Source organism: Anabrus simplex, chromosome 2, assembly GCF_040414725.1.
Source record: "Anabrus simplex isolate iqAnaSimp1 chromosome 2, ASM4041472v1, whole genome shotgun sequence".
NCBI lineage: Eukaryota > Metazoa > Arthropoda > Insecta > Orthoptera > Tettigoniidae > Anabrus > Anabrus simplex.
Window position 1 is genome coordinate 879499660 of NC_090266.1, and position 26753 is coordinate 879526412.

Genomic DNA, 26753 nt, shown 5'->3' on the forward strand with positions numbered 1-26753 from the left:
CACTGGGACTAATATAGCGACTCTTCATTTATGTTCTGCATCCCTTCTTGCCAAAAATAATCGAGAAAGTAAATCAGCTGTGGCATTATATCCCAACCCATGACGTTTAGTAAATCCCCAGATATCATACCACCACACCTGCGTTTCTAGCTTTCAAACTTTGTATTTTCTTGTAAATATATTCACTGTCACTTGGTAAGTTGAGATCACCCGCTACATATAAATCGCTAAATATCTTATCAAGTAATTATGCGTCATCTTCACCGTTTCCAGGTTTGTATACCCCAAACCAACGGTTGCCTAATTTTTTAACATGTTCGTAACTTACAAATTCTTCTTTCGCCAGTATAAAAACTCTCTTCAACACTTCCTATCCGTTTCTACGATAAATACCTCAGTCCCGTCAGAAAATGTCTGCATCCATAATTTCACTTCTCAGCCGTTATTTAATGCCTATTACAATATATGGTAAATATATTCCTATTAAATTATTTACTTCCATTCCTTTCTTTGCAATACTTCCACAGTTTAAAATGTCTTATTCCCATTACGTGACTTCCAGCTCCGTATACTGTCATCACTGCTTCATGGTCTACATCGTTTCCCTGAATTTACCTCGCTGTTACTCTTCTAAACTCCTTAACTTATATGTACCATTGCCGTTAACGTGACGGCCATCAAAGCAAAGATCCACATCTCCTACCCACCTCTTAAGATCTACAAACCTCGCCCCCAAATTCCCACACACATACCCTCTCCGTAATCTCATTTAAATAGCGGATCACCCTCCAGTCAGTATCCTTCCTACACATTATCCCACTGATAACAATCTCTTCTCCCTCAACCTTCTCCTGTACTGTCGTAACCAGGCCCATACATAAACAAATATGTTATATTCCATCTTCCCTTACATTGCTGGTATCAATATGGAATATTACCACGTTATCCTTACTCTACACCTCCCGTCCTAATTTCCTCAATCTCTTCCTTAACATAAATTATGGATAACGCCCTACTCTATCTCTCTTTCCTCCACACAGTTTCCACACATGCTCAATAATAGAATCATCCATGACCAGACTTTCAACCTTACTCACTTCATTAGATCCCCTAACCTCCTGGTCCCTCTTAACTTCCCTGATGGCTGCAGAACTTACTCCCTTCTCCTTCTTCTATCTCTTAACGACCTTCTTGCACCTTCTCCTTCCCATCTTCCAATCTACGTTTGCTTTTCCTACTATTCTCTTTCCTCTTGCCCCGCCCCACCTGTGTAACACCTTCCTGTTCCCCATCTTCCATCGGCTGTTCTACCTGCAGTGACTCGTACCGATTTCTCATGGCAGATACTTCTCTCGAACTAAATTCCCGATGAGTACCCATAGTCCTCATTTTCCTTCCCCTTAAATTATTAGACATACCTTCGTTCCTGTTCCCTGTTAAAACCCTATTAATAGACCTAAAACTCACTATCTCTTCCTTCATTCTCCTTAATAACCACTCACACCAAGAGTCCCTCCAGCTGCCTCCCTGACCCATTCCTTTACCTTCTTCACAGAAATATAAAATAGTATGAAAATATCAACAGAATAAGAAGAGCGTATTCTCTGAATAAATACATTTGTCGGAGGAAGGAAATACTGTGTACTAACTGATCAAATAATGATCATGCAATTCAAATTAGTCATAAGCTAATTTTAAAATAACGGCAATAACTCTCAAGAATAAGAAGAATAAGAGGTCATTTTGGAAGTGTGTAGTTACACTAAATACGTTAATACATAAGCATTATCATTATTATTATTAATATTAGTATTAACTATCTATAAGCAAGGTAACAGGAAGGATTCCAACAACTATCGAGGTGTCTCATTGATTAGTATACCAGGCAAATTAATCACTGGCATCTTGGAAGGGAGTGTGAGATCGGTGGTTGAGAGGAAGTTGCAAGAAAACCAGTGTGCTTTCAGACCACAGAGGGGCTGTCAGGATCAGATTTTCGGTATGCGTCAGGTAATAGAAAAATGTTACAGGGGGAATAGACAGTTATGTTTATGTTTCGTATATCTAGAGAAAGCATATGTCAGGGTACCGAGGGAATAGATGTTCACCATACTAGGAGACTATAGGATTAAGGGTGGATTATTAAAATCAATCAAAGGCATTTATGTTGACTGTTGGGCTTCAGTGAGAATTGATGGTAGAATGAGTTCTTGGTTTAGGGTACTTACAGGGATTACACAAGGCCATAATCATTCACCTTTGTTGTTCATATTTTATATGAATCATCTGCTGAAAAGTACGAAGTGACTTGATCCTGATGGCAGATTGTGCTGAAAGCTTGCAGTCTAATACCTTGGAACTTGGCCCCAGGACTCTCTACTTTGGAGCATGGGTTGGCGAAGACGGGGCCCTTAACTGAGTCCTGGCATTGCTTCCACTTACTTGTGCCAGGCTCCTCACTTTCATCTATCCTATCCGACCTACCTTGGTCAACTCTTGTTCTTTTCCGACCCCGACGGCATTACGTATGGATGCCTAAGGAGTCCTTCAATTTCACGCCCTTCGTCGCCCTTGTCTTCCTTTGGCCGATATCTTCATTTTTCGAAGTGTCAAGTGCCTTCCATATTTTCTCTCTTATTAGTGTTAATAGAGGATGGTCGCCTACTTCAACTTCCTCTTGAAACAATAATCGCCACCATCTTGGAAGTTGCAAATAGATGCAATGAGTGTGGAATAATCGACTCTGCTATGGTGGGTAAGAGAAGAAGCGGGAGACAAAGTTGACGATGGTTAGACTCAGTTTCTAGAGATTTAAAGATACGAGGTACAGAACTAAGTCAGGCCACAGCACTAGTTGCAAATAGATTTTGGCGACTTTTAGTAAATTCATATAGATTGCAGACTGAACGCTGAATATTATTATTATTATTATTATTATTATTATTATTATTATTATTATTATTATTATTATTATTATTATTATTATTACGTGCAGACAGAATTTATAACTGCATTTAAATGTTAAAATATCAAAGGTACTACACAAGGAGCATACAATAATAATGCAAGCAAAATACTGTCTAATAAAATAACTACACTGCAGCTCTAAACTGATCATAGATGTATTCTAATTAAAATAGGTACCCTGAACAACAGAAATGTAGCCGAAACTAAATACCTATTAGAAATTTGCCTTCCCTGTAAACTAACAGAAATGTAATCTATCTTTAAATGATGAAAGATCTAAGCTGCTACGAAAAGTACGCCAGAGGCTAGGGACTAAATTATCGGAATGCAGGCATCAGCAGATTATTATTTTGGTTTTCTCGACTACCATGTACCCTCTGTGCTTGACCGCGTATCAGCAATGCTATATTTGAATAAGAAGAGCAGCTCAATATTCACCAACAATTCAAAGACTGTCAACTATTTTTCCAGCGAAATACCATGTAATCTCATTCAATTCTTGTTTTGAATACCAAATTTACAAGCATATCGTGTTATTTAATTAAATAATTTTTTACCTTCATGAAGGTTTGAACGGATCTTGAATTTCGCTATGAAATACCATGTCTATTGCCTGCACGAATGTAAAAGCTGTGAAAGTTTCAACCCCTCATAATCACCCGTCTATATACGTATTCCGCCAACAATTCTACAGATACCAAGATAAAACGCGAACATGATTTCCTATTTCTTCAACACAGAAGCGAAACAAAGTAAACCTAACCTACGTAACCTTAAAACACATAAACCACGGAACACAAACAGAACTAGGTAATATAAAATGTCAATGATTATCATTAATCATCATTACTACCTACACACACTATACATCATTATTTTTAATACTATATGTATCTCGCTCTCTTTCTCACTATCACACACACACACACACACACACACACACACACACACACATACACTCACACGCACAAACCAAATTTCAAAAGATAATAACTACTTTATCACTATGATCAAATATCACATTCAGTAAGAAGAACGCAGTGCAAGATGATTTTTGAAGTCCACAGTCTCTAACTCTTACATACCATTATGCTTAAAAGCTAATAAGATTATGTTTTTCTTAAGGAAGTTTATGGCTCCTTTCCCTACTATTGCTATTAAGGTGATACATAAAAGTAAAAAGGCACAGAATTCGTCAACAGGCAATGAATTCAATTAGGAACAATAAAATATAATAAACCTACCTTTACTTAGATTAACCCTTATGCGTCGACGATCAGGTTTCTCGCGATACCTCACTGCAAGAGGATAAAAAGTTAAATATATTAGTTATACAGTATAAGCACTGAAAAGTAGAGGTACACATTATCTTATCATAAGTCCCTAGACACCTCTCTATTCTATAATAGTAAACCGAAAACTACAACTGCAGTTACCAGTATGGAAGAAGGCAGACTGCATTAAGAACAGGTCACAACTAATTAGTGACTTTCAATGTTGACTACCTCCTGATGGCCACACCATTAAGATATCTATGACGAACACTTTAGTCAATCGCCAATTGCCTACTTGACTTTGTGATATTACAATGTAGTGGAAACGTTAAACTATAACCACAACAAGTACCATTCAGATAGCTCTTATTTAATTGTATACGTGGATCATTGCTTCTGAAGAAGGTGTTTCATAGAAATCATTAAACAATGATATGGGCAATCGCTCACAAGTTTCAGATTACAACTGATTGTCTTGCTGGAACAATGACTGTGTTGAGTGTTTAGAAGTCAGAAGAAGGAACTTGCAAACATAAAGGACATATTCCTCTATAAGATAAATACTACAGATAAATATCCGTAAGAAATAACATGGCAGATACAACGTGAAAGTAAACAACTGAGTTGCATTACCAAATCGAATTTGTTTATCAGAGGCATATTGTTTGAAAGTGCTTGTCTACAACGCAAGCATATTTTAATATGCACATTCTTTCATTTAATAAATAATCGTTGTTCACAGTCAACACATGTCGGTCTAAGTGAGAGAATAGTCCGGAATGGCTGAAATTACGTTCCGGTCACAGTGCGAGGATAGCCTGCTGTGGACTCTGACCGTCTTTCCGTTGGCATATGTTGTTTGACTGATTTGATGCAGTTCACCCATCCACCTTATCTTACTCTATCACAACTGACTCTTTGAATTAATCTGCATACTAGTGTTCCCAATACAGACTGCCCATCCCTCCAGATTCAACCTAACAGTCTTTTAGAGCGAACTAGGCCAGCTCTCTGTGCTCACCTAGTCATCACGTATATCAGCTCGCCTATGCATGAAGCTGTTAGCTTTCTGAACAAATACAGTGAACGTTAAGGTAAGTTATTATATGGTTTGCTTGATTTGACGCAGTTTTCACACATGGGACGATCTCTTCTTCATCACTTTCCTGCAACGCCCTCCCTAATCTGCTTGACACACTGAAAACCTGGTGTCCCTCCACCATTTTTATCCCATACACCTCCCTGAAAAGATAAATTAAGAAGTCAGCATGCTTCACAATTCAACCAAGCATCGTATCTCTCCTTCGAGTCAAATATTTCCAAATGACTCCCTTCACTCCTACTCAGTTCAATACTCCTCCATTTGTGATCCAATCGACCCATCAGATCTTAAGCATTATTCTATAACACCACATTCTATTTCTTTGGCCGGAATGAGCAGCTCAGCGGTTGAGGAGCTGGCTTTCTGACCCCAACTTGCAAGTTCAATCCTGACTCAGTCCGGCGGTATTTGAAGTTGCTCGAAAATGTCAGTATTACGTCGGTAGACTTACTGGACGTAAGAGCACTCCTGCAGGACAAAATTCCAGTAACTCGGCGTCTTAGAAAGCCGTCGAATATAGTTAGTGGTACTTGAAAACAGTAACATTAATATTAGAGATATAATGGCGATACTGCACCGAATCTGAAAAATATCAATGCTCTATGTCGTTATAGGGAAAACGCTATAGGGCCTAGACATAGATTATTCTATGTATTTGATCCAAATTTTTCCCCTATGGAAATGAAATAAAATGACTTATGGCATTTAGTGTCGGGAGCGTCCGAGGACAAGTTCGGCTCACCATATTCAGTTCTTTCGATTTGACTCCCGTAGGCGATCTGCGCGTCCTGATGATGAAATGATGATGAAGACAACACACACACCCAGCCCCTGTGCCAGCGAAATTAACCAATGATGGTTAAAATTACCGACCCTGCCGGGACTCCTGCGACCATAGGCCAGCACGCTAACCATTTAGCCATGGAGCCGGACTTTCTCTATGGGAACGAAAGGAGACGAATCCGCATGGGTATTAGTTATTCTCCTAGTGTCGATTCTGTTTTTTATACGGAAAATCACTATAGTCATAGAATAATAATAGTATTTTATTTGCTTGAATATTTTTCTAAGGAGTGCTTCTACCCCAGAATTGAAGTGGTCAAAGGGAGACGAAAGAGCGCTTCTTTAGTGTTTTATAAGAAAAAGAGTGTTTTATTACCTAATTATTTTTTAAACCTGGGGCAAGGTCACATGTAATAGCATAAAATTTTCCTATAGTATTTACTTATATATATTTCCTCTAGTAAAGGAAGAAAGAATCACGTGAAAAAGCTATATAAAATATTTATATGTTAAATGGGAACCCTACAGATTTGGCAAACTTGTGAGCTGTGAGAAATAGCTAAGGAACGACAATTAAGAAGTTTTTCACAGTTCATGTAGATAATAAAATTAAATATTTGATATCCAAAGATAAATTTCATGAAAAATACAAAAGTTGAATATGGTATACTGATGACTATTTGGGATTCAGGGAAAAGATATTAAGGAATATTGGTGATGGTGTTGATGATAGTGATGCAGTTAGCTTGAGACAATTAAATAATAATATTTATTAAAAGACAGCTTAATATGATAAAATTAAATATTTGCTATAGGGAGAAATATTTAATGACGAATCCAAAAATATATTCAAATAAATAAATAATATTGGTGATAATATCTATAAAAAGACAGATACAGATATTAAAATTAAAGATTTGGTATCTAACGAAATATTTGATGAAGAATTCAAAACTAAAATATGGTATACTGGTGAATATTTTGTATTTAGGAATCAGATATTAAGAAATGTTAGCGATGATGTTAAGGGCAATGACGCAATTAATTTGAAACAATTTAATTAACCATTAGAAAAAGTCACCAGTGTTATTAGACATGTGTCTGAGGCTGAAAATACTATGAAAATGTTATACAAGAATTTCTAAAGGTGTAAAGTTGAAATGTGTATTTAAACCTGAACATATTGTGAAAAAATACAAATTGAGCGTCTGATTAGCTGCAGCCTGTAAATGGTTGAGAACGAACGGTCTATTGTATGGGTTATAATGAGCATTGAAGCTGACCAGATCTTCAATTGTAGGAGGGAGAAAATCGAACGGGATGGTGCGGTTGGTGTGTCGATAGCGCGAATGGGGTCTCCATGATGGGGAGTGGTGTGCCTCGTAAAGGGTAACGCCCTCTCCCTGTCCAGGAGGTTTGGGGGTTGGGGGAAATGTGCAGGATGAAGGGGGGGGGGAGCAAATTTGAAATTGACAAGGTGAGGTGAATGTAAAATATTGGTGTCTCTTGGTTTAGGTTGTTTGGATGATGTAGGTGTGTGTGTGTGGGGGGGGAGGGTAATAGCTCTACATCGATTAAAATAAGATGGAGGATTGCCCTAGGGGTCTTACACCGGGGGGAGTGTAAGAGTGATGGGGCACTTGGTGGTGAAGTGATGTTGGGTGCAATGACCGCAGATCGAAAGATTTGCTTTGCACTAGGCTGTTTTGTGTTGGTCATAATTGAGACATCTTTCGCATCTGAGAAGTTATAGAGAGGGAGAGCGGGACAGTCCGACTTTGTGATGATGACGATGGATAGAAAATCCATTGGCTATTAGTTTGCCCACGTCGCCTGGTGTAGGAAGGAGGATCAGCGCTATGAAAGTTAACCCCACCACACTCCGGAGCGGAAGACCCTCTGAGCTGGTCGTATCAGTGGTAGTGGAGGAAGATATGGCGTGCATGGCTACGTGGTCGTTGGTGACTCAAGACCCTGGAGAAATATAGGCTACAGAAAAATTGAAATATACCGCTAAAGGCTGGATTGCTGGCGGATCCCTCTGTAGTGCGATGGAACCGATTAGCACATCCCGATGTGAGATCTTACTGAATTGTGACCGTCCACCTGGCAATTCCTCAATTTTAAAGAGGCTGCTTTCGGTGTTACAAACATTCGGACGGTGAAAGATAGTTACCCTTATCATCATCATCATCATCATCATCATCATCATCATAATCATTAAAGCTTTCATTCTCCACGCTGAAGGGATTGAGGCGGCCACCTGGGCGTTGCGCCATCTCTCTGTCCAAGCGATGCGGGCAGTGTTACTGCTATCATCATCATCAACAATTTTTAACCCCCTCCATGGTCGGGAGTGGTGGGCTACGTAAAGGGTAACGCCCTCTCTCTGTTCAGGAGGTATGGGGGTTGAGGGAAGTGTGCAGGATGAAGGAGGAGCAAATTTGAATTGACAAGTTGAGGTGAATGTAAAATATTGGTGTATCATGGTTTAGGTTGTTTTTATTCGTGGAATGGTTTGCGCATAAGAAATTTAGAATTTACACAGAATTTACGTTATATAAATGACTTTAACAACAATCAAACAATAGTTGTTAGAACTATGCCAGCATTGGCATTTGCTTTTGGCTGGTCAGAGGAAGGGCATTATTACAAAAGGATACTAATATGCTGATCTGAAAAGTACCCAACTTGGTATGCAGGAAGTAAATAATACAAAATAGCGAAATACTTGATAGCTGATCCTTCTGGAAGGCGAAGAGCGATTGAAAATTGCCAACGATGTAGTGATGTGAGCTTGCTCACCCCCGTCAATGTTCCGTTTGCTGGTTGAATGCTTCAATGTCCACTGAAGAGAAGTGTTACGCGTGGGGTCCGGGTGGTGGGCACGGGGGGAGGAATAAGCTTCAGGCTTAAGACTAGAGTTTCAAAAGTGGTGAAAAGGAAGTGAGTATTTAGCCCAGAATGCGATGTTTGAAAGTGGACAGTGGGTGTTTGGTTTGCAGCAGCCTGTAGGTGTGTTAGGACGAGAGGACGATGGTAGGGGTGAATATTGTAAAGGGCTATGGTAATGAATCGGATTAAATCCTCGACGATAAGAGATGAAAAAGAGAGCGTATGGGATTGGTGGGTGAATCAGACGTGCGGTTAGGTGCGACGAGTTCGGGATTATCAAGAAGACGGGCAGGACGATTTTTATATCTGCTGGCGTAGGTCGGATGTGCTCCTGTACAGGAGTTTCAGACGGGGGTAGTTCAGTATTAGGGCATTTGTATTTTAGCTTAGATGTCCTTGCTAACAATCTTCGCACTTAGGTTTCGCAGCTCGTAACTGGTTGATGGTGTGTGAGGTGTATGTCAGACATCTTCCACAGCGTGTAGTTTGTGTCGGAAGGGCAGGTTAAGATTCAACCTTGCAGTGTCGTCAGTAGATGGACACACCCGAGGCCAGCACCCTGTCGAGATCTGCGGTGGTAGGCAGTAGAATTCTCACCACTTAAGTTGGGCCTGCGGCGTTCCGGGTTCGTAATGCTTTACAAGCTGGGATACCTTCCAATTTTAACTCGGTGATGATTTCCTTCTCGGCAATAGGTGGATCTGTACCACGTACCACACAGCTGAAGAGACTGTGCCTGGGTGGCGGATATGGAACCTTGAGTTCTGGTGGCGATAGAAGCTTGAAGGGAGCGCCGGAATCAAGTTCTGCTGTTCCGATTGTGTGAGTGAGTTTGCGGGCGGCGAGATCTCCATCTAACTTGATGATAACATCGCTGGTGGTTGGCCGTACGTCTGGAATCTCTTCACGGCTCATATTAAACTTGAGGTGGATGGAAAGGATGTTACGTGGGGAGCAAAATTACTGAGTTGTATTTTCAAGGACTATATGTAGAACTTGAGGTGGATGGAAAGGATGTTACGTGGGGAGCAAAATGACTGAGTTGTATTTTCAAGGACTATATGTAGAATTGGAAATGTGTAATTTTTGGTTTAATTATATCCATCTATCGAGTTAATCAGTTTTTCAGATTTATGAACTGGGAACCATTATTTTGGGTCTGAAGAGAGCGTGAATTGTAGACAGAACGGCAGGCTCTTGAGACTGCAGATGGTTCGCTGGTGGGAGAAAGATGATTTTCAGGTGGATTTTTCTAAAGGGAGAGTTGGAGATTGATCAAGATTATTCTGAGTGTCTGTCTAACTGACTGACAAGCGCCGGATGGGTTGTGAATCTTCTGGAGGAATGGTTGAGGCGGACCTTTTATAATGAAGGCTGTAGGCGTCCCATGTTGGAGATGGAACTCATGGTAGAAATATCACTTGGTAGTTGGAATCTGAGAAGGAGGACATGATGATAGCATGGTAGGCTGCGGTAGTGGAGCCAACGGCGGCTGATGCAACAGAAGTTGTCGATGTAGTGATGGACCACGTGTCGCTGGAGTTGGTGACTGAGTAGTGATACATGACGATCCAGGAAGTTCAATTAACTACTGTGCACTTTCGATGGAGACCTTTGTTGGAAAAGGCGCAAACCTCGACGATCCTCTCGGTAAGCTGGGAGCACGGGGGCAAGTCCTGATGTGAAAACTCAGTTCGAGTACCACTCAGTCCACCTGCCTAGATACATTTAAGCGACTGTAAATCGCTGTGTTAGATGTTGGTGTGTAGGTGTCGACGGATATAAAGACTCAGGCTGTAGAACAAACTGTCGTAGGAGTAACTGCAGTCGACTAACGACGTTATACTCCTAATTCTGAAGCAGAATATATATGGAGAACTCTTTGAGTACGAGTACTGGACACTTCAGAATTATCAGATTCTTTTTTTTAATTTTGTCTATATGTAGAATTGGAAATGTGTAATTTATGGTTTAATTATATCCATCTATCGAGTTAATCAGTTTTTCAGATTTATGAATTAACCATTTCAATATTTTGTAAAAGTATGTTTCTATGGACGACCCGTTTGTCTGCAGCTTGTGTGAAATTAATTGGAAATTGACAAAAATGTTGAATGACAGTGAGCTACATTCTGACACCAACAGCTACGCTGCCAACATCCTGAGCTAGAAGATCGATACGAAATGAATTGAATGGAAAAGGTGTGATTTTTTGTTTTGGTGTCAGAAGTGTTTCGTTAAGAATGAAATTAACCGGAACATACAGAAAATGTGAGGTTTCAAAACAACTCCACGCCTAATGTCCCTATTCCTATCACCCTTCCTTGCATTCCCCTTAACTATGCAAATGCTCGTCTCTATAGGAAGTGATCATACCCCTGCACTCCGCCATAAGAGACAACCCTATACTCGAACCCCACCAACCAGACGAATTTCCCACAGTAACTGGTACAATTACAGGATTACCATTAAAGACTTAATCCTGAATTCTGCACAACCAACATCTATTACCACCTTTTTTCATAATTATTAAAATAGAAAGAGCTATCCTTAACACAAACAATCTCCATATACTTCGTAATTCGGACCAACCCACTAAACTCACACTCCAACCCACAGCTTTACGATTACTACAACTAGCTCGCGGCTATTAGCATGCATATACACGCAGTAAACATCCTACTATTCTGCAACAACATATACGAACACTACGTCACACACGGTCCTACATTTAAGCCATTAAACTTAAACTATGGACACACAAATGTTCTGAGCTTGCTGATTACCGTGGCCTTAGACAATTTCGACAACTTTCCGGTGACTAAACGAAACTTACAACCCTCTCCTAAATACCCTATAAGAACCCAGTCACCCACTAACCGATAGAGACAAAGCTAACTTATTTGCTGACCATTATAATATTATGAGTTTCCTCCATCTCAAGCCCATAATTTTCACATCTTCACGAACCTACAAACAATAACTATCCCCATCCTGACCTACCTAAACTAAAACCATCGTTTATTCACTTCCTTCAAGTAGATTACACCCATCTTTCAAATGCACCTATTACACCTAAATAAAAGACAAGTCTCCTGAAAAACGGGAAATGTACGTCCCCAGGCTCAGGTCACATGTTCTAGTTGCACATTCAAGAAGCTCCCGTTATCCTTATAGATTTCCTATTATACAGGCGCGTACGCCGATCATTGGTGTAACATCAAATCCCGCTTTTCCTCAAACCTCACACACGCCCGTCCGACATTAGGACTTGCAGCCCAGTGCCGTTGTCCAACTGTCGTATACAAGATCTTAGAAGGAATTCTGAGTAGGAGGATATCCTCCAGCCTTAATTCCCTAGGCCTCATTCCAGCATCACAAGTAGGCTTCCGTTTCCTCCGTTCCACTCACGACCACTTATGTCACATGCCTTCCTCCATGAATTTCTACTTCTGTCCTCGGAAAACCGCAGACGTAGTATGCCAGGATGTCGACAGGCCACTCGATTCTGTATGGCATTCCGGGATGATATTTAAGTTATGTCCACAATCCCTTCCCACAACAATTATTAAATTAATTTTCAATTACCTTAAACATAAATGAGAACAAATAATAATACATGGAACCAGTTCCTACTCATTTCATTTGCCTGCCACTTAGCCCAGGTATCACCAATCTCTCCGACATTATACATCCTACATACCCATGATATTTCTCACACGGATGCTGATGACTTTGCCATTATTATTCTCGCCCCTAACACTGTCACACTCACCCGATACCTACAGAATTACCCCTCCATCCTCGAAACCTGTCTACAAAATTGGCATATTGCTGTTAACGGTATCCAAAAATCAATTCATTGTTTTCCGTAAAAATTCCCGCCTCTGCAGATCACGAACCCGTGTCCCCTTAGCGATGTACAGTACCCCCACTAACAGAAACTAACTTACGAATCTACCTCGGCATTAAATTTCAAAATTGCCTATGACCTGCGATGTTAGGTCCCTTAAAACCACATTTTTTTGGCTAGTTGCTTTACGTCGCGCCTACACAGATAGGTCTTATGGCGACGATGGGACAGGGAAGGGCTGGGAGTGGGAAGGAAGCGGGCGTGGCCTTAATTAAGGTACAGCCCCAGCATTTGCCTGGTGTGAAAATGGGGAAACGACGGAAAACCATTTTCAGGGCTGTCGACAGTGGGGTTCGAACCTACTATCTCCCGAATACTGGATACTGGCCGCACTTAAGCGACTGCAGCTATCGAGCTCCGTACAACAAATTTCAAAATTGGGCAGATGACCTAGATGCTGGGCCCCTTTAAACAACAACCATCAATTTAAAAATAATTCAGACTTGAAGTATCAATTAACGCATGTTTATAAACGAGCATTACGATGATTCCGAGTCCTGCGTATGCTTACGTGTAGTACGTGGGGTCTCAGACATTCCCAAGTCCTTAAAGTTTACAAATCCTTCATCCGTCCCTTCGTAACTTACAGTTCGTTGACTTGGTTAACAGCTGACGGCCGACTCTACATAAAACTACTCAAGCTTGATAGACATGTATGCGTATTATCACCGACCCCTCGACACCCCGTACCCTGACTTCCAACCGCTTTACTCCTTCCCCACCATTCTTTCTTTTATCACTGTCAAGCTAATAATAATCAATCCCTTATAAATGCCCTTACCCTTTCTTCCCTACCTACCGCAAACCTTAATAAAGACCATCCACCCCAATATCCTCTCCCTTCAACATACTTATCACGTAGCTTCCTTTTTCTGTCAAAAATTTTCTTTTTCATGTAATTGTAAGTATAAGATGTTCGTTGCTGCTCTGGTGCATATCTCACAAACAACTGTGTCTGCAACTGTGACAACTGTGAAATTGCTCCACACATTAATTTCCACTCATTTCTTCCATATACTCACTCATGAAAATTTTCAGTTATTTTGTTTTATTGTTGTTATCCTTCACCAACGTAGTGTTCTTGTGACCAATCTCATATGATATGTACAACGTATGTATTTTTATTAATATTATTATTAATACTATCAATATTATTATATTCGTAGAATTTATTACCAGTCTAGTGACTACTTAATAAAATCACTATTTACAATACTGCTGCAGAATGTATCACATCATTATTGCCTTTATTACTATGATTATTACCATTCTATTATTATTATTATTATTATTTAAACTTTAATCTAAATATTACTCTAATCTCATAAATTCACAAGAGTTTTAGGTCATAGTTCACAATCTTTATTATTTACTCTGATTTTATTATTATTGTTATTATTATTATTATGTAATATATAATATAATAATATAATATTCATTATCATAATTATTACTTCAAGTGCTGTACTGTTATTTTATGGTAATAAATACCTATTAACTGCTCATTTATTCAGTTTACCCGTGAATGAAAATATTTACTTTTGTTTATAATTAATTAGCATAGATAAACTAAAAGTGCTAAAAGTAATAAATTCTAGCGAAACGCAAGGACTGAATACATGGAATATCAATATATAAACAACTTAAACTTATGCAGGTGCCATATGTATACATTTTTAAAAAGAAACGGGGATTGTGGGCAGATATGGCATGTGTGGCGTGGGCGCTCCCTGGGGTCAGCGGTGTGCTGTTTCTGCCATCTTTTTTTCTTTTTTTTTTAGTTGCTTTACGTCGCACCGACACAGAGAGGTCTTATGGCGACGATGGGACAGGAAAGGTCTAGGAATGGGAAGGAAGCGGCCCTGGCTTTAATTAAGGTACAGCTCAAGCATTTGCCTGGTGTGAAAATGGGAAACCGCGGAAAACCATTGTGAGGGCTGCCAACAGTGGGGTTCGAACCCACTATTTCCTGGATGCGAGCTCACAGCTGTGCGCTTCTAGCCACACGGCCAACTCGCCCGATGTTTCTATCATCTCTACGCTAAATCAATCACTACCAATTCCTACATAACTATATACAATGCATACCATTATAAAAATAATAATCACAATACACTACCTAACTCACTGGCCCAAGAGCTACATGTATAGCTGATGGCTCACTTGCTCCCTTCCGATGGAGGGACAGTAATGAAATACCCCTTTGAATAAGAAAATTAAAGTGTGTACATATCCCCGAACCCACCCACATATCTTGGCCAGAGAGAGGGCGTAACCTTCTGAGTGGCCCGCCTCCCCCTTCAGGGGAGCAATGATACTTATTTACGATGGTGATAATGAAAGTGTGAGTTGTCTAGGAACGTTATTTTCTATTAATCATATCTACTTTGTTATCAATTTTAATATACAGTATATTCGCTTTCCTACTTGAGATACCGGGAGATTCGTTATCAAAGTTAGCTACGTATATAACTTTACGCGGTACCGGACATAAATTATGTAATATTTGTATTGAAGATTATTTTTTTTCATAATAATAATAATAATAATAATACACGGTTTGAAGGAATTTGTTACATTTTTCTAATTTTCTATTTTGCAACTTGGTTTAACCTTAATTACTTTTGTACTATCCTTGAGAACTTCTAGATGCCAATAATGTTTTGTCGTAAGTCATGGATGTGCACTTTGAGATCTGTTCTCTAGTTTCCCTAAAGTAACGACAAAAGCAAATGGTTATAAGTAATGAACCGCTAACTACTTAACGTCCTCGTACTAACTCCATAATTGACAAAAGAACTGTTACAATCACCACATCGTACTTCCATTTCGTAATACATAATTCGTGTTACACATGATGTGTAAGGGTAAACCTCCCTTTGTATTGAAATAACCATTAAATAAGGAAGTCATATTTCACACCTAAGTGCCACTGTGTTGGAACATTGTTCAGTGTAACTACTCAGAAAGTGAAAAAGTATAAACACTGTCGCACGAACGGAAGAAGTTTCAAACTTCCATACTATGCATTTGAACCATTGCCTTAAAACAATATGTTTTCCTGAACACCATGGCGAGAGGACGACCTGTTACGTGGAGCAAAAATTCTAATCCTCCCTCTTTGAGCACCCAGTGTTACACAATAAATGCTAATATTCACCTTTAAAATAAACATTATCAGCCTAACAATTTTTTACCACACAACGAGATTTTATGAAGCCACTCACGAAGAACTTGCAGAATTTCCTTTTTCACAGGCAGTAATTACGTACTTATTACCGTACTTGTTCTAACAACCCCGCGGTGTAGAATCACTGCTAGGTGGGAGATTATTACCTGGATCTGAGGGCTGGATAGTGGTCCATTTTATTAACAATATACTTTCTCAAATTACATGGCAATTTAAAATAGTACAATTAAACCACAGAATAATAACAAATGTAACTCATATATCTGGTCACAGAAGTATATTATTCGGTTTGTTAATGTCGTTAACGTCCTGTGTAATTCAAGTTATTACACTAATAGGGAGTTCTTTCAGAAGGAAAAAGTAATACGAGAAACAAGAAAAAGAGAAGCACGCACACAAATAGACACAATAACGTTGTATAAATTACTACAGTTTGTACTTCGCTAACACAGTTTTTCGTTTCCATTCGGAGTCTGTGATTAACTCCACGGAGGAAAAAATGCATTAGTCAGTTGTAACACTTCCTAAAATTGAGACAATTCCACGGGAAACATTGACTGAAGTGAACACTGTTCCCGTGTGATCCACACAACTGAATCGATTTTCTCAGTTGACACTTCTTTGTTTCCAAAATATTGTAGCTTACTACTACCTATATGTCTATCCTACTGTTGCTAATCCTACTGATAGTATTGAGTGTCCATCTCCATTTCACTGCTGCGACCTATATCGTCCTGTCCCTCGCTCGGTGTTTTACCAGTATATACTGAGTAAATGACCGTTCCTATATTAAGATGTATAGGCTGTGTGGGAGTTTGTTTTATTGGTTGTTAATCTGTCGATTATAGCTAATTCTTTCTTGAAGAAGGCTTGCCTTTTAAAATTAGACAATGCGAACCAGGTGCAAGGAAATTCATGTAGGCAGTATCAAAAGGATCTCCAAGTGCTAGCAGACTAAACCGAATATATTTTTGTCAGCATGGCTGCACATTTGTTTTCGTTATCTACGCGATTCTGACCACCACGATATTCTAGCAGATTTAATTGATATTTCCGAATTCTATAACTGTATCCGGACCATAAGAAGGAGTTAACTGCAATTTCCAACCGCTGGCATATCGCGTGCGGCGCAGGAATTATTTCAGCAATATACCATAATTTAGGCAGGGCATAGTTACTGGTGTACCAGATTTTTTGTATAAATTTCAGTCTTTTTTATTATTATTATTATTATTAAAACAATTTTTATTAACAAATACATCGCAATTGAGATATATCCCGGTGGCAATTATCGCTTACAGTAGTTTGATATTAAATTAAAATTGGCCGGGCTGAGTGGCTCGGACGGTTGAGGCGCTGGCCTTCTCACACCAACATGGCAGGTTCGATCCTGGCTCAGTCCGGTGTTACTTGAAGGTGCTCAAATACGTCAGCCTCGTGTCGGTAGATTTACTGGCACGTAAAAGAACTTCTTCGGGACTAAATTCCGGCACCTCGGCGTCCCCGAAAACCGTAAAAGTAGTTAGTGGGACGTAAAGCAAATAGCATTATTATTAATAAATAAAAATTTAAAAAAATATTTTGACATCAAGAACAACATCCACAATAACAAATCAACAAAAATACAACCAGAGTACATCAAGCAAATCCGTGAAAGAAAATATTTCGAGAAATGCTACTAGGTTAACATTATAGATACAGCATCATCGCATAGAAATTCACACACAACTTAAATAATTCCAGTGCTGAACACTACGGCTTACTATACTATAGGCTCAGCTGACTACTACATAGCTTAACATTCCCACACCGTCATATCAAAATCCGAACGAACCGTATTTCAAAATTTTACACTATGACTTACAACAACAACAACAAGAGTACAACACGCAATTCCCTGGAAAGAAAAAAAATACAAGAAGTACTACTAGTTTAACATTCCAAATCCAGCATCATCATAAACAAATACACATACAACTTAAGTGTTCCCAGTACTTAACACTACGGCTTACAATACTATAGGTTGAGCTTACTACTCGATTAACATTACAACAGCGGCAGATACAAATTTACACGAACCTTAGGAATTTCAGAATTTTACACTATGACTAACAACAGCATCAACAACAATTTTGATATTTTTTCTTCAGTTGAAATCTCACAGCGTTCAAAAAGTTTGACAAGTTGTAACGTATAGTTTCTTTCATGCTAGGAAAGGAAGTTATTCCCAGAAATTTTCAGTTGCCGGTAATTGGTATTCCTACCTCTTGTGAATTTTCTATGTCTGCTGGTTCAGAGAATGCCAGTATACTTTATTTGGGGAAGTTGGTTCTTGCACCTGAAGCCAGCGAAGATGTATCCAGTATTTGACTTTTGTAGTCACCTTTGCCAGTGATAAATACTGTTAGTCATCTGTATATGCACGGATCGTTACCTTTACACCATTAACACTAAGACCTCAAATATTTTTATGAAGATCACGATTTAAGGCTTCAATGGCCAAAACAAGTAGAAACATAGACAAGGAACATCCCTGTTGGATGGATTTTCGTTTGAGTATCTTATGGGATAAGAAAAAACGTTTATCAATATCCTGGAGAATGCGTTTTTGTACAGCCTTTGAATACAGGGAATCAGGGTGATGGTAAATAGAAAGTGTAACTGAAATCTCCACAGGTACTCATGCGGTACCCTGTAAAAGGCTTTACTGTAATATATATTTAAGAGTGCAGCCTCTGTATTTGCTCTCTCTGGAGAGTATAAGACAATGCATCTAATAACAGGAACGTTGTGTATGTTGTTTTTATCCGGCATGGCACATGTTTGCCTGCGGCAATAATAGTTGGAAGTATGCTTGATTGCTAGTACATTGGTAAGCAGTTTGTAGTATGTGTCAAGGACAGTGACTGGGCGATAGTCGGTGATCCAGTAGCAAGAGTTCTCAGGGATCAAAATGAGTACGCTTTCCGAAAATTTATGTGTTGCTTCATTTAGCAAGCTGGAGGTGATTCGGAGGTTGCGTTAGGTGATATGGTACGTACTATATCGAATAAACGTTTGTACCACTCATAGGGAATGGAATCTGCTCCGGGGGCTTCTTGGCAGCCGTCACTCGTAAGGCAAATTCAATTTCCCTTTCCGTTCTGGGATGCTGTAGATGCTGTAAGTTTCATCGTCCAAGTAGTTTACTTTTCCTGCAACTTCTCGTTCAGTTCTGAGTGTGATATTTTCTCGCATGCTAGTAATTCACCGAACGATCTTTCTCCTTCCCTAAGAAGCTGGTCACTCGTCTTGAGCGTTTCACCGCTGCCACCTGTCCTCTGACGAATTATTGGTGATTCGTGGCACGTCGAAATTTACCGATGTGATACAGCGGTAGACGTTCTTGTTCAACCACATAAGTTCTCCTAACCTGCTGTCTTATATTTTACAAACAATTTTCCCTTATCTCGCAGATAATCTTAGTAATGCTGCTCATATTTATTGACACATTTTCACTGCTGGCGTGTTCACGATTGTGGAGGTTCTGAAACACCATCTCATAAAATTTCCGTTTCTTATGTAGGTTTTGAGTAATTTAGAAAGTGGTTGTTTGTGCAATCGACAGTATCAGTGGTTCAACCTTTTCAATCCACCGTTTCGCTGTATTATCATATCGACTCTTATAATGGTGACACCTGGTTAAAACAGTAATGATTCGCTGAGTGTTTTCTTCACTTTGAAAACATCTGGTGTTTTTTCCAAGTCCCTCGGCCAGTGAAACACTTGTCATTATTTATAGATATTAGTGTAAATAAGAAGGCATGATGGGCAGTGAAGGGCAGGGGGATAACCTTACAACTGTTCATTCTGTGTTTAATTTTGTATGAAATGTATGCCCTATCAATTCTAGACTTCGATGTTCCTCTGCAGAAAGTATATTATTCTTGATGAGGATGTAGCGTGTTCCATATATCCAACAAAAGAATAGCTTGAATGAAGGAATGATAAAAGTTAAGAATCCCACCTTAATCCTGTGGATTAGTGTGCAGTTGTAGTACCCAGCCAGGAATATATGAAGAGGTGCCGTATATGTGGTAAGATATCACATCCAAAGAGGTGGTTTATTTCATCTTCAGTTTTAGAACCCGACGGGATGTACAAATTTATTATGCTGATGCCGTTCATGATAGCATATACTATTCTCCACGAAGGATGCATAACTACGACTGATAAAGACATGCTCTTCCTAAGTATTACAGTGCCACCACTATTTGGTTCTTGATGACGTAATCACGATTCAGGAGGAAGCTAATATTGACCTCACGTACCTCTTGCAGAATAATAACATATATATCATACGGATGAAACGACTTAACAGAGTATGCGACACAGGGTTCCTAAATCCATTGACATTAACAGTGACAAATGTCAGTAGGTGTGAAGACCACAATAAAATGAAGAAGAAATACGTACTGAAGCAAACAGAGTTGTAAAGTTGCGCTTAAAGGGTAAATACATATAAACAGTTGTCTTTACGTCTGGTATTAATTATCTCTTCGCAATATGCAGGCGTGATTCTCCACTACAGTGCTGTGAAATCTGCTGAGAAATTTCCTTTGGTGGTAGTTTGAACGCCTCGTTTCTTTTAATGAATGTGTCTGAACGGGAGCCTGAGGTATGTCCACTGCTTTCAGGACGTAGTTTCGTTTTCAACACTGCTGTCTCTCTGTTCCGAGAATACTGTGTAGTAAACCGCGTTCTTCCCAAGATGGAGTTAAGCTGGTGTTTATCAGGTCATGGGTCGTCATCGTCTCGCTGATATTTCCAGACGCACGCTCGAGGTGTTTGTCAGGTGTAGAGAATAGGTGGCTTGTTACGGTAGGCGTATTATCCCCATTGTTAAAGTTCAATAACCTTGCTGTAGACGGCTGTGTTTTCCGTGGAAATTCCAGGATGACTTTGCCCTGTCAGCTGCTTGTGCTTCGGGAATGTGCGAATCAGTCTCTGTCTTCCTTCGTTTCGAATTTTTCTCGGTGATTGAAGGGAAGTCATCGCTGTTGACATTAGTAACAGGCTTTATTACCATGTCCTGTGTCCAAGCGGTTTGTTTACAAGTATATTCGTACTTACCTCTGCAGGTAGGCCTACGTCGACAGATTCTACTGCTGTTCCAAGTTTCAAGGCTTGTTTACAACTGCTATCCGTGTTACTGTCGGCTGCCCCATCGTACTCGGACTGGGTAACATCAGCAGACCACAGGGCTGTTTGTTTTCTAGTCGAGTCGCTCTCCGTTTCGCTGGTATCGGTTACTCCCATATTTTTTTACTAACTGGGGTACGTATAATACAGCTTCCTAGCTTAAGATGCCGGCGCAAGGGACAGTCTGGACGCAAGTGGGTCGAGGAATTACATGCTTGCAAGCCTTTACTTTTCCGCCATAAATTATCTGCGCACAGAAGCCTTCAATAAAAATGAAGGAAATTATCGCCGGTTTGATTTCCGTAAGAAGTGCGCAAATGCCATTCTTAACTCTAAACCTTCCATATTTATTTAAGACTGCCTGAATTAAATCAGTTGGCACTTCGGGGCGGCGGAAGAGGTATATATAACACTCGCACTGTTTTCAGTACCGTATCTGCTGCACTAACATCTACCTCTCCCACCCGAACAAGAGTTAAGGTAACCCTGTGAGAGCCCTTGCACTTGGCAATCAGTCTTTCTAAAAGCGTAGCTGCAGTTTCGATGTTATCAAGTTGGATCATCTCCATCTGGGCTTGCGTCAACTTCAAAAACGTCTGAATCCAGTTACGAACTTTCCACGCTGTTGGGCTGTTTCCTCTCACAAACAGACATTTCAGTGTGATTTTCTGAATATACTTTGTCGCCATGATTCACAGATGGTTTACTTTAGTTGTCACATGTTAGTGAAAAACACTAGGGCACCATCAAGAAGAAATTCACACACAGCACCACTTGACTAAAATGACTACGTTCAGTAATCTCGCGATGCTATGAGGAGTGATCCGCCTCGTAGCTCGTCACAAGGTGAACTTCCTAAGTTCCACTCAGCCTTCGTGAAAACATTTGAGGAAATATCTACTCGTGAGAGAGCAGCCGTGGTGCAAAAAGCCAAGAATATCAGCCGAGGGGATTTGTCGTGCTGATCACGCGTCATGTGATCTGAAGCCCTTTGTGCTGAGAAGCACTCACTTGATAGGCCAAGGTTCTTCAAGACAGCGGCACCTTGGGTAGTTTTTCAATTGGAACAAATTGTAATATCGTTGTAATCACGTAATGACTATGTGATATCAGCAGTACACACTGCCAAATCTGCCAACTAATAGCCAATATCATAAATGCAAGTCTATTGTTCAGAAAGCCAATGTACTATTATTACATAGTACTTAATCATATATGATTTGCCTCTATCTCTTTTCAGACCTTCTTCAGTGTATTAGATTCTTCGCATCAACATAACAATTTATTCAGTTTTAAGAAACATATATTTAGACAAAGTTCATTCATCACACATAAAATGTTTGTACTATGGCAGTTATTCAAATTAAAGTTATTTCAAGAGTATTAAGATTAAATTAAACTAAAGTTCCAGATGGGGAAATGAAGTACTATTATATGATTTCACATCCTTCAGTTTCTACGAATAAAATGTCATATATCCACTATGTACTACAAATGTTGATAACAATACACCATTGGTTACAATCAGTAATGTATTACCGAAATAAAATTTTGTTGAATGTCAAGCACTCTTGGTTGGAATATGTTATAGGTATGTGAGTTAAGGCACATGTTCAAATGCCTGTCCTTGATTGAATAGTCAGTGTAGCAGCATTGGTGTTAGAACGCCCCGAATTTGAATTCAACTGCACGTAGTCAATTTATATGACTCAGGGACTCGTTGAATGATTTCGATCCAATGCACTCCTCCCCGTGTAGGAGCAACACACACATTTAATAGAATTGGCACCAGCAAATACATCTTTTTTTTGCAACTAGGCTAAACCAACACTCAGTGCCAATCCACAGAAATTGGAAAAAATGTCGGATAGAAATTAAATGGCTAACGGTCTACCACCAATAATGTTGAATTACAAATATATTTCACAGGGGAATTGCAATAATACATGTTGGAAAACTGAAATTTTGAATGAAGTATGATTTAAACAGTTGTAATAAATAATTATAAATTATTAATTTACAATATTAATCAACATTCACTGCCATTTTCAATGCCATAACTTAACGTTTATACGAACTACATCCCATTTAAATCCACGAAACGAGCCTTTAATATGTGGTAGAGAATTTAATTGACCGTATGTCAACCAGGAGGAAAGTTACTCCTAAGATCATGGTGGAAAACTTTTCGGAACACAAATTCATTATCATTCTAGTTTTCTTCAATTTTGATTATTACATCCCTGGTGACTTATATGACTCCAGTTTTCCTTTCCCCTCATTTTTCACATTCAACTTCACCGCTGTTGTGAAACTGATAAAGCCAGCAAATTCGACAATTGAGTACATTAAATACATTAAATTTAGCTGTTTCACTTATTCCATATTAGGTCTGATCTAGATAGTCTTATGGTCACATAATATTGATCATTTCTTATATGTGCTTAGGAATGAACATTCACTGCACACTCCGGAATTCTGGAGAAATTATGTTGAGATGAAGCTACCTCCAGTTTCTGAGTACGGGTAACCAGATCCACATTAATCATAAGTATTTTACGTTGTGGTTAATAATGTTCGCAAGCCTCCCATTTTTAATTGTCTCTTGACGAAAGTCTTTTTAAGATTTCTCTAGGTAGCCAACAATTCGGCATCTTCCAGTTTTGTATCATGATCCAAATGAATGAGTACATTCTCAGCAGACCGATTTTTCTGGCAAGTTCAGGTGACCGTGAAACTTATGCGTCTGTGTTCCGGTGCTTATATGGGGCGTGGTTGGCTTTGTATACAGCTTGATGTAATAGCAAGGAATGCAGGAAAATCAGGAGGTCAAGAGATAATTCTTTGTGTCCTTTGTATAATGTACGTCTGGGATATTTTTGACGTAGCGGTAAAGGCATTATTGATTGTAAGACACTTGAAAATTTTACTAACCCAGATGGAAGTGGTAGTTGTGGATGGTAAATAGGCTGTTTACGCTTGTAGACTGGTTTCTCCCTTTGGCCTGTGTGAGGGCTGAGAGGACCTTATGAAGTATATCTTCCTGTGCCATTCACTTGGGTAGACTTGAACAGGAAGTTTCCTTAGAATAATTATTGTGGTCGCACACCTCGTGGTGCAGTCAAATAGTGCCTTAATTACTCCTTGCATTTGCTGGGGATGATTGATCATGTCTGACGCAGGTATAGCGATGTAGTACATGTAATAACACCACTGCTGTCACTGAGTACCCTTTTATATATTTTCACCCCATACAAATACAATAACACATGAAATATATACGGTACGCAATAATTTACAATTCACCGGCGAAACAGTATCAATATGGTACGAATGAATTTTATAGCTTGCTACGTCGACAACTGACTGTCCGGACTTGTATCTCGCTCACAGAACAAAATGCATAGTAGTTTACGAAAGACCCGCTGTCGCAGATCGGTGTAAAACAGTAACACACTAACAATCAACACATCACTCTACTAAGCCACGATTCATCATCCGCAGCAGGATCAATAACACAACTTCGTAAATCTCCTTCAACAACTCACTTACCTGACTCAACTAATCTGAACTCAACACAGTTTATTAACACTTTCTTTCCATATAACTCTGCTATCGTACAACATAGTATTAGTACAAGATACAACATCGGCAATCCTTGGTGAGTACCTGTTCTGTAATTTTCTTGAATCAAGTTTGCTGCTATGGCATAGCACTTTAATGTATCTTAAACACCTAGAATATTATACAATATGTCCTTGATTCATGCATATACCAGAATTCCTTACATAAATAAACACACAACCGGGGATTTTCCTGAGCAATTTGAGAAACATGGACGGTTATTTACATTTATAATCATGATATGTCCTTAACATAACTTCCCTTGAGTTAATAAACACCTAACCAGAAGTCTCTTGAATGACTTGGAACACAAGTGAAAAGCTCAGCCGAACATATGGCACGTGAAGAATTATTTTCAGTTCTACCAATCACCTACCTTGCATTACTTATGCCCCCTATAATATAAAACAATTTTTCACTTATTTTCAACAATTTCTAAGACCCAAGTTATAATTTAGCCGGTGTCTTCAGCCTTGTTGCTGAGTCCAATTCTTCCTCCAGTTCGGTGAGTTCGGATTTCTCCACGTCATGACCAGGTTGGTCGGTGTCTGGAGTCGATGGGGCCACACCGTCGTCCACTCCAGCTAGGAAAGATTCCCTTGCTGTTTCGGTCTCGCACCTAACGTTTACAGGTTGTTTTACCGATCGTAGCTCAACTAAGTCGACCTTGATTGGAGAGGTGATCCTCAAGAGGTACACCCCACGACCAAGCTGTTTGTCCACTATTACTGGTCAGTCTAGTTCGGTCCGAAACCTGTTCACAATCCACCAACCTTGTTACTGACTGGGCGATTATACCGCAGTACCTGTTGCCCTGGTAGGAAGACCTGGTATTTTTCCGTATCTAGGTAGTTGGCTTGGAAAAGTGTTCACTTCTCAGCCAATGAATTCTTCCTCTGATGACCTGTTGCACGTTACGTTCCCATTCAGTGAGAAGATATCTGTATCGTCTTGACCAGAAGGAAATAGGAGATGACTGAATCTCTCAGTAAACGGTACAATGCAGTTGGCTACCAAGGATCAGTTCTGCTGTGGAGTATCCGGTGACTCGTATAATTAGTCATCGTGAGAAGAATAGTGATTGCGGTACTTGACAGTTTGTGCTCTTTTTCCATCAAATGAATCTGTAGCATCCATCTCATCTCATGGTTCCGTCGTTCGATCGACATGGCCTTCTGGTTTAGATGGGGGATAATGCAATGCTCTACGCCACTATCGTTCATCACCTAGTACCTCCACTTAGACGTGAACTGACACATGTTGTCTGAAAGGATGCACCATGGATAGCCGTAGCGGCTGAATATCTCGTCCTGCAGGCGGCCGGTGATCCGTCCCGTTGTTGCTTCAAGTACAGGGTAGGCATAAACCCATCTGACGAAGAGGTCGGTGACTACCTTAAGTCCCGCTTTTCCCCTCCGTGTTCCAGGTTATGGACCATTAAAATTAAGGCCTATGACCACGCAACGGCATTGTGGTCGTCGTCCCCAACGGCTGGAGTCGTTTTGTGGATGCTCGTCTTGGTTCAGACAAAATTCGAAAACCTCTGTTCGTCGTTCATGATGTCCTTCCGCACGTTGACACAAAAGTACCGTCGAAGGATGACTTGGAAAGTGCTTCTATCCCTAGAAGGCCGGATTCAGCACTGCCGTATTGTGCAGGATGACTGATGTCAGTGACATGGGAAGATCTACTATCGCAGGCCTGTCAAAGGGATGTGATTTGTACATTAATAACCCCTTCCACCTCGTACTTCTTCCAACACATCTTGAGTTCCATCGAAATGAGGCGGCTACCCAAAGTAAGGTCACCAAACCAATGATAATT